Source organism: Branchiostoma floridae, chromosome 7 (genome assembly GCF_000003815.2).
Source record: "Branchiostoma floridae strain S238N-H82 chromosome 7, Bfl_VNyyK, whole genome shotgun sequence".
In the NCBI taxonomy this organism is placed as follows: domain Eukaryota; kingdom Metazoa; phylum Chordata; class Leptocardii; order Amphioxiformes; family Branchiostomatidae; genus Branchiostoma; species Branchiostoma floridae.
The window spans coordinates 24,811,595-24,820,342 of NC_049985.1; positions in this window are offsets into that span (position 1 = coordinate 24,811,595).

Genomic DNA, 8,748 nt, shown 5'->3' on the forward strand with positions numbered 1-8,748 from the left:
TGTGTGCGTGTGTGCGTGTATAAACCAATAACATATTTTATAGGACGTTCGTGCCCAAAGCTGATGCCACCATTGAACGGAAATATAACCGGAAACAGTTTGTATGGCGATGTGGTCGCTATCACATGTGGCCCTGGATACGAGCTGAGGGGCAGCTCTACACGAGCATGCCAGGCTAATCAACAATGGAACGGAACCAGCCCAACATGCGAAAGTACGTGACAAAATTTTTGATCAGTTTATTTCACTACTAGCATCTCAAATATATGTATATGTTATTGTACCAGATCTAGTAGCAAATGACCCGTACTTAGAGTAAAAAAAGAGACAGTATTTGTATTCATTCACATACTATATTCATCATAATTAACCAACGAACACGCCAAAATGTAGTTCCAATTTGACCCTGTGGCCTGTAACATAAAATTGTTTTAACTTAGCGCATTGGACGCCAAAATGTTAAACATAAGTCTCGTTACCTCCAGGAAAGAAGTTCATTTCCGATTGGGGTATTGCGTTCGGGTATGTGTGCTCGCATCTTTAAGGCCATGTTGATTTGATTATATGGATGACATCCGCGCTCGCAGCAATTTTCGGCCGTTTTCAAAAAAAGTTTTGACCAATCAGTAAATTGTGTAAAGCAGCTGTAAAATGAGCACATATATGCCACAGATTGAAAAAAAAGGATCATAACACATATAACTTATGCCATAGAATCTTAAGTCAAAGAATAGGATGTGAAAGGACAGAAAGAAAAAATCTATTGTTGGTTGTGGTAGGTACCAGTACAGAAAATCCAGGTATAGGTCCCGTTCAGGTCCAGAGGATCATTTCCAGGCCAGGACCTGAACCTGGATCTGATTGTCTGTAGAAACTTGAGAATTGGCAGTACTCAAAACAATGGTAATTGGTCAATTTTGCTACAAAGGAATCTGTTTGGTGGATTATCCGACTCCCACTGGCATTTTAAAACCCCATCTCCATGTAATCAAGGCTAACTTCGTGTAATCAAGGCTAAAAAGGGAAACTGTGAGAATTCACATGGGCATGCATGCGAGCTTTTTTGCTAATCATTTTTTTGCAAACCCTTTGCCAGGGGTGCAGTGCCCTACCCTGAGTGCCATATCGGACGGTCAGATGAGTGGAGACAACTTCTTTGGTGACCGCACAACGTTCGTCTGTAACACCGGGTACGAGTTGAGTGGGAGTCCGTCCCGGACCTGTGAAGCTGATGGGAGCTGGACAGGAACACAGGCGGTCTGTAACAGTAAGTAAAATATCTCCAAGTCACGTGCTCAGAGTAACTGAATCATCACTCCTGACGAAGGTCGACGGATGTGCGACCGAAAATTCGAGGTGAGCAAATTTTGTGTTGTATGACAGTTGAAAAACTTCAATAAAGGTCAACAGTGAATCTGACAGGCTAACTATAGAATACAAAGGAATTTATACGACGCGGATTCATATCTGGAAAGTAGGATAATGTAATAATCCAGATTAATATAATTTGACACTGAATGAATGACATCATCTGATCACTTCAACGTTTATGCATCTCAATCACTTCTCCTCCTGTCTAAAGGTGCACTCGCACTGCACTTGCGTCACGCTTGCGTCACTGCGGGGTTCGAAAGATACTCAACGAATTTCAGAGATAAAGAAGGAATTTTCTTACTTTTTGTGTATTTTGTCGTCTTTTAAGTCATACCTTTACGTATTCTGCAATATCTGAATTATAAAAAATCGGAGAGAAAAAACAAAACAGTGACGCAGTGAACGAACCCCGCAGTGACGCAAGCTTGACGCAAGTGCGTTGAGAGCGCACCTTAAAACAGTCATTCAATCAAAATTCATGGGTGTTGCTTTGACAGGGAAGCAGTGCCCGGATTTGTCCCATCCCTTGCATGGTAATGTGACTGGTCAGACGTTCTATGGCGACACCGCCATCTATACCTGCAGTGATGGGTACGAGCTAACGGGCATCACGGCAAGAATATGTCAGGCAGACCAGCAGTGGAGCGGCACAGAGCCAGTATGTCAAAGTAAGGAACAACCTGAAAAAAATACTCTTTTCACACAACCATGGTTTATTCTTACCGACGTTTCGGTGACCGTCTGTTGTCTTCGTCAGGGCAATTCTGACTGGTTCACATTGTACTGCAGGACAGATGTCGCTGCTCACAGTTCAGATGCGGTCACAAAGCGCAAAGCATCCACACATGCACTGTCAGCCCCATACAAACCATTTACAAGGCGGTCCCAAACGCAAATGAGTGTGAAAGATCCATAACAGTTGTCAATCAAGAAAGAAATGTCGGTAAGAATAAACCAATGGTTGTGCAAAAAGAGTCTCTTTATTCAGTGACGTACCAACCTGATGAAACTATTCACGGAGATAAGAAACAATCTGTATTACTTTCATATACCCTAAACGTATGATTGGCGTAGTAAACGAAGAATACTAGTAATCCAATGGGTTGAAATCGAAATTACGAAGGCAAAATAATGTATTGCATAACCATGCTCAACTGTGGCTACTCCCATTGCTATTGATAGAGTATAATTAGTAAAGCTACGCTACTCCTTTTCTATAGACTTCATTTATATAGTCTAGATCTAATAATGATATGTGTTAACAAATCTACGGGGGTTTCCATCAAAGCGCAGTAATATGACTAGATAACATATTGCGTATATCTTTAAAAGTGTGTATATTTATAAAAGATTGCGAATAACTTTGCGCAATGAGCATAAAGTGTACTTCTTCGTTATGACAAATAATACATAATTTATCATTATAGATTTGCCATTTATGAAGCATAGGGTACAAAACCTTACATCCTCCTACGCAGGGACATCCAACAGCGTAACCGCCTGTCTAACTGTACCCTGCTTTCTTAACCGTCACTCTTAGTTCCTGACCGCCCTGCTTATAAATATTAATGAGCACATCCTTATATAGGCGAGATCTCTTTTGAAAACTGAAAGGCCTATTCTCTGATTGGCTGACAGTCGGTTTGTGTCGACGCCCACAGGAACTTAGAGTGACGGTTGAGAAAGCAAGGTCCATCCAGACAGGCGGTTTCGCCGTTGGATGCCCCTGAGTAGGAGGATGGAACCTTAATGATGTATATTTTTTCTTTAGGAATGAAGTGCCCGATGTTTGACCCCCCACCGAACGGTGGTGTCAACGGGACCAACTACTACGGTGACACTATCGTGTTTGACTGTGACGTCGGTTATGAACTGGTCGGTAGTCAGCAACGGACCTGTCAGAGCAGTCAGCAATGGTCGGGAGTACAACCGTACTGTGATCGTGAGTTTTCTTCGATCACAAATTACAATCAAATTTGTCCGTCCCTCTCCGTTTTCAAAAAACGTATGAGAAGCAACCTCAGAGAGAAACCAAATATTTACTCCTGATTTTGTTTTTTCCTTTTCTTGAATATGTTATGTTCAGTTATTACTTGGATAATCCTATGGAATTTCAGTATTATGTAATCTTGTACTTAAGTGCTACTTTCACCTGATTGTCTGCATCCTTTGCTTCGATTTTTTTTCCTTTGTTATCTGCTAACAGATAATTCTATAATTTCGATTTATTTTTTTTATGATATGTAAATCATGTTTACTTTTGATCATTTGCAGCGTTATGACTTTCTTTGTGTATCAATTGTTGCTACTGTAAATTCCTTGTTGTTGTTAAGCTTTGATTATGCATATTATGTTTCTTAATTATTCAAATTATCCACATTATGTTTCATTACTATCTAGTTATTGAGGGGAGTCGTGAAAAGCTGCACAGGCTTTTGTCACTCTCTGTACGTTTTTTCAGTCTGTATTTGTTTTTATTTGCTGTGTATGTGCCAAAATAGCTATAGATAAAGCAAATCAATGTTATGGTTTCTTCAGGAGAGCAGTGCCCACAGCTGACGGTTCCTGCCCACGGATCAGCAAACGGCGGGATCTACTACGGCGACACGGCTGCGTATTCGTGTGACCCCGGGTACGAGCTCGTGGGAAGCTCCGTAAGAACGTGCCAGGCGGACGGACAATGGGGAGGCATGCAGCCGACATGTAACAGTAAGATACATCATACCATAATGTATAACAAATGTTTTCAGGACATATAGTAGTAAGATACATTATAACATAATGCATAGCCAATGTTTTCAGGAAATGTAGTAGTAAGATATTGCCATGCGGAATGTTGTTAAATTCGCCGAAAAACGCTTGCTCTCTGACGTTCAAGGCACGCGTGACCTCCCCTTCCGCCCAAATGACCTTGTCGAGAACACCAAATCCTCAGAAAAACTACGATTTCAAACCAGGCACAGGGTGACATACGGACGCTGTATGGTCGCAATAGGCAGTGTTTCTGTGTCTACGGGGCGGGAAATGCTGTGGCCGTGGCCGCATTGTGAGCTATAGACTTTTTCTTAATGCTTAGGTCAATGGCAAACGTCCTAGGGACCAGCATAAAGTGATCACAATGGCCAGGCTTGACTGTACATAAAAAAAGAAAATTTAATGTTGATACTTTCTGCCGAATTTAAAGAGGTGTACCGGATTATTACATTTACGTACTTTCTGATGAAATCTCCTAACCTCGGTCTCGCATAACACATTTCATGTCTTTTTCTACCAGAAATGCAGTGTTTGCCCTTGCAGGCTCCAGCAAATGGTAGCATTACAGGGGGACACTTTTACGGTGACCATGTTATCTACTCTTGTGACTCTGGGTTCGACCTTGTCGGAACACCTATAAGAATCTGCGAGGCCGACCAGCAGTGGAGTGGGACACAACCAAGCTGTACAAGTAAGGACTCTTTACTTCACACGGTGATCGCTAAAGGTGGTATCTCAATCCACTTGGGGTACCGGTGCGGTACTGCGGGGTTCGTTCACTGCGGCACTGTTGTGTTTTTTCGCCGATTTTTTATAATCTAGATTTTGCGTAATATACGTAAAATAATGACTTAGAAGACAACAAAATAAATAAAACGTAAGAAAATTATTTCTTTATCACTGAAATTCGTTGATCTTTCGAACCCCGCAGTGCCGCACCGGTGCTTCAAGTGCAGTCAGATACCACCTTTACTGACTGTATAGTGACTAAATCTGTATGCATATGATCATTAATGCCATAATGACATATGATTTAAAAGCATGATTGAAAACACAACAAACCAAATATATATATATATATATATATATATATATATATATATATATATATATATAATTATACATATTGTTTCTATTGTCATGATCACATGGATTTGTACAGTTGTTTTATATACATATTGTTACTTTTGTCATGATCACATGGATTTGTACAGTTGTTTTTATCACACGGAATCATTTTAAATCCTAAAAGTTTGAATTAAGAATTATATTTGTATCATAATTTGAATATGTATATATAAACAAATGTACAAATCCATGTGATCATGACAATAGTAACGTTATATACATTATATCACCTCATGTTAACTAGTTAGGTGTCTAGCCTAATCCTCTTCGCTCCCGGTGGAGCAGTAGGCACTGACGAACTTCCTGCAGTCCTTCCGACCTTGGGCCATAAATCTGATCTCATGCCAGGTCTTTCGTGCTGCCTTCATCTCCCTTCAACAGTTCTTCTCCAGGTCCCTAAAGGCCTGCCTCTGTTTCGCTTCCCTTGAGGAGTCCATTTGAGGGCGACATAAGGGTGTCTGTTTTTGTGCATACGCAGAATGTGTCCCAGCCATTTCCAGCGTCTGCGTTTTATCTCCTCTACGATGTTGCATCCTCCTATGCAGGGACATCCAACAGCGAAACCGCCTGTGGATGTACCCAACTTTCTCAACCGTCATTCTTAGTTCCTGCGGACGCCCCCCCCCCCCAGCTGTCATCCAAGCAGAGAATTGTCCTTTCGGGTTTCAAAAGGGGTCTCCCATATAAGGTAAGCTCATTAATATGTATAAGCATGGCGGTCAGGAACTTGGGGTGACGGTTGAGAAAGCAGGGTACATCCACAGGCGGTTTCGCTGTTGGATGTACAGGCTGAGTAGGAGGATGCGATGTTGGGAATACTAATTAACTGTACTTCTCAGAAAAGCAGTGCAGCTTGCTGTTACCGCCCGCACATGGCTCCTTCACTGGCACCGGGGTCTACACTTTCGGAGAAATGGCGACGTTCACTTGTGATCCGGGATACGAGATCCAAGGAAGCGGGACCAGGGTATGTGAAGCGACCGGTCAGTGGAGTGGAAATCCCGCTCAATGCCTGAGTACGTATTTCTGCTGTTTTTTTGTTTGGCCATTTCAAGGCATTGTACCATGCAGTATTCCGTCTATCTCAATGACATACGCCTTACACTCAAACACGAGTATAGAAGTGTTAGACAAGCACAATCTTATTACGATCGATATTTATGAAAAATTAATATATAAACGCTAAAAAGCTAGGCCAAACAATATTGGTAATTAGAGGATAAAGATATTGATATATAGTGGCTATCAGTATCATAATTATCATCATTATAATACTTTGGAGTAGTTTTCATTAAGTCCAAATCTGCTTGTTACTTCGACTATTTGTGGACCAATTTACTATATTTTATTCCCAAATTGAGCACTTCAATTAGGACGAGAGGACAGAAGAGACTCGGGAGCTATAATACGGCTGGATACCAGGTTACATTCCCATTACATATGCGTATAAACACATGTTTTCTAGAATATATCTAATCGATTCTTGCAATTCCTTACAGAAAAATGCTGTGATCGTCCTGCGATTCAAAACGGTGACTACACGGGGACGCACTGTTACAACGACACGGTGATGCTGAGGTGTGATGCTGGTTACCGTCTGCTGGGGTCCTCGAGTCTGAGGTGCACAGAGTCAGCACAATGGAGCGCCTCTCTTCCTGTATGCGAAAGTAAGTCGTTTTTAAGTCTTAATTATCATGGATAAACTAAACTTTAACTAACCAACATTACAAATAAATTGGGATTTACCTGTGTACATCCGCGCCCACCGTCCATCGCTGAAAATTAAGAGACGGGGGGCGACACAGGTTATCTGGCATTTACGACCCTCTGCTGCAGTCACGTGTCTCCGACGTCACGTTCCGAAAGCTTAGTAACAGTAGACGGGTCAATTCCGTTGATAACTAAAGGCTGACGGGGTCGGCCGAAAATTTAATTTGGGGCCGAAAAGTCCCGAACTATTTACAGTGTTGGTTAGTTAAAGTCTATTTTAGTTGAGCTGTACTGAAATGTTGATATCTATCGTATTTTCTTACCGAAAACGATTTCTATTATTGATAAGCGAGATAGAGACATGAAATGGATGTAACAATATCTATATAACAAATGTTTTGATTAAGCTTGAAATTGCTTGCACAGTTTGTTATAATAATCATCTAAAATACCAATTATACAACAAATTCTATACATAATTCAATACCTTCTACAAGTTAGAATAGAAGTTGTGCAAATAAGAAACCTAACAACGGCGTCATCAAAGAGTCTCTCGGCAGGATAAAACTTTTTTCCAGCAAAAGAAAACTGAACTCGCCAAATGTGAATACACTGGCAGCTTTCTCGGCATGGTTGAATAGTCGGGTGCTCAGCACACGTCTTTGACAGACATATTAAAGCTTTTACTCGAATGTAAGTTCATCTGTGACGGTAGTCAACATTATGTTACAATTTAAGACTTTATATCCGTACACAAAATTAAGCGCTTACAAACAAGCTTTCGATTAGTCCTCTGATCCTTATCAAGTTGAAATGACCCTAAGCCTAAGTCAACCGAGACGAGGGCCGATACTGACTGTTAAGCACCTTTGACCCTTTGCTGACATCACACTTCCGTACCGGGAATAGCAACCTTTTATCCATGGCAGAGTAGAGGTAACAGTGGCTATATGGTAGGTAAAACTGGTGTTTTCAAACATACCTTATCTCATCGATTTGGCTTTATTATGTCTCTTGTTTTGTCTAGTGAGGGATAAAAACGGAAAACATTAGTTAGATTTTCTTCAGTCATATCATAAGTTTTTATGATGATATCAAGTAATGTGAAGACAAACCTAGGAATTGTTCAATACAAAATCCTACAAAGACTGATTACACTGCGTGTTTTGTAGCCTCTATCTCTCTCTACTTCAGGAATCTGCTGTGACAACTCGATAAGTATCCCGAATGGTTCCGTTAGTTTTCTGCCCGACAGCTGTCATGGCGGTGTGGCTGACTTCAGCTGTCAACAGGGGTTCTATCTACAGGGATCTAACCTCGCCATCTGCAATAACAGTGGGTTATGGGCGGGCCAGCTCCCATCTTGTGAAAGTATGCTACTCTGGTCATTTCTTCAAACTTATTGTACAAAGGTTATGTTGTTGTAAACGTTTGTACCGATGTGTGAAGTACAGTATCATAACTTATGAAGCTACCAATAGATTTACAATATACAATTTGCAACTTCCCTGGTACAAAGCAGAAGTTACAATTTGATAAATATAAACATAAAGGTGTGTATATTTTGCAGGCTAATATTGCTGTTACTTTATTATATTTCACTCTACAGTATGCAGAGGAATTTGTTGATTTGCGTCTCGTCTCTTCTCGTTCTTCTGTCAAATCTTAAAATGGATTCAAATTTTTTCATTTGGTATTTTGTACGGTCTAGGAGTATAGGAATTTTCTTTTACACAGCCAGTTACATTACCTGTTGACGTTTCGATGTCTGTCAGACGTCTG